We start from the raw sequence: 1564 nt of genomic DNA on the forward strand, positions 1-1564 counted from the left end.
ATTTTTTGTCTTGTACCATATAATATTCTTTTTTCAAAGTTTTTATTTTGAAGTAGAAAACCCTGGTGGCGTAGTGGTTAAGTGCTACAGCTGCTAACCAAAATGTCATCAGTTCGAAACCACCAGGAGCTCCTTGGAAACTCTACGGGGCAGTTCTACTCTGTCCTATAGGGTCGCTGTGAGTTGAAATAATTATAGATTCATAGGAAGGTGACAAATAGTACAGACAGAACCCATGTACCCTTTACTCAGTTTTCCCTAATGGTTACATCTTATGTAACTGTACATGTAGTCCCTGACTTATGACGGGTTTCCATTCAGACAACTCCGTCATAAGTCGGATCTGTCCTACGTCGAATACTTCTTTTTTTCCCTTAAGTCTTCATTATTGTTACCTTTTATTATCAGTATTTTTACAAATGCGATTTTTATTTGTCTTTGAGGGTTGGCATGAGAATGATAAGATCAGCAAATTACATGCTGCAACACTCTATGTAGCACATATTACTAACGATAAGATGTACCAAAAACAAAAAAACAGTCGTCAGTGTGGTTTGCCATCATAACACAAATGCACCATAAGTCAGGGACTACCTGTAGTACAATATCAATATCAGAAAATTTTCACTGATGAAATATATTTTGTATAATTTTATCACTTTCAAAATCAAGATACAGAATGATCCCATCACCACAAAGATCTCCCTTATGTTCCCCATCACTTTACTCCTCAACCCCACCATCCTTCACCGCTGCTACCACTAATCTGTGTGGTCCTTGGGAGTAATGAAATCCCTTAGCTTATCAATGGAGATCCAAACTTCACGCTAGGTCTACAGTTTACTTGAAATATAGAATTTTACCTCCAATATAGAACTAGAAATAGTGTTGTTTGGGGAGCTAACTAGGAAATTATCTGTCATTCATTTTTCAGGCTCCATCCTCGAAGTAAACAGTACAGATGAGATGAATACAGCTGCGCTTCTCCGACTCCTGGTGGCCTTCTTCATTTTACACATTCTTTGTACACGTGGTAAGTTAGTAATTAGGCAAAGTCATGACATCTGAAAGGCACTATCCACTACTCCGATACATTTTTACACGGGTAGCCTGAATAGTGATGAGAATAGAGATGGGCAGAATCTGAGCTTCTTATTACAGAAGCAGAAGTGACAGTTTCAAAACTATTGTCTGCTATTCATTTTTTATGGGAACCTATTCATTTATTTCTCCCCACGAGTCTGTCAGATTTTCATACTGTGGGGGCTTGAGATGTGAGGCTGTGATGCTGGAAGCTATGCCACCAGTATTCAAATACCAGCAGGGTCATCCATGGCGGACAGGTTTCAGTTGAGCTTTCAGATTAAGGCAGACTAGGAATGAAGACCTGGCAGTCTACTTCTGAAAAGAATCATGAAGGGAAAACCTTATGAATAGCAGTGGAACATTGATATAGTGCCAGAAGATGAACTCTTCAGCTTGGGAGACACTCAAAATATGACTGGGAAGCACTGCCTCCTCAAAGTAGAGTCGACCTTAATGACATGGACGGAGTCAAGCTTTC

At 39.5% G+C, this 1564-nt stretch overlaps 1 long non-coding RNA gene across 1 annotated transcript in view; it reads left to right on the forward strand.

The window, feature by feature from the left end:
* The window catches only part of LOC111819395 (uncharacterized), a 16270-nt gene extending 15271 nt beyond the window's left edge, over positions 1-999 (forward strand). The window contains exon 3 of the long non-coding RNA XR_002823047.1: positions 935-999. This is a non-coding gene — a long non-coding RNA (uncharacterized LOC111819395). The remainder of the gene's footprint in view (positions 1-934) is intronic.
* The last annotated feature ends 565 nt before the right edge of the window (positions 1000-1564 follow it).

The sequence above is a fragment of the Trichechus manatus genome, unplaced genomic scaffold, assembly GCF_000243295.1.
Source record: "Trichechus manatus latirostris isolate Lorelei unplaced genomic scaffold, TriManLat1.0 scaffold00481, whole genome shotgun sequence".
NCBI classification, from domain to species: Eukaryota; Metazoa; Chordata; class Mammalia; order Sirenia; family Trichechidae; genus Trichechus; species Trichechus manatus.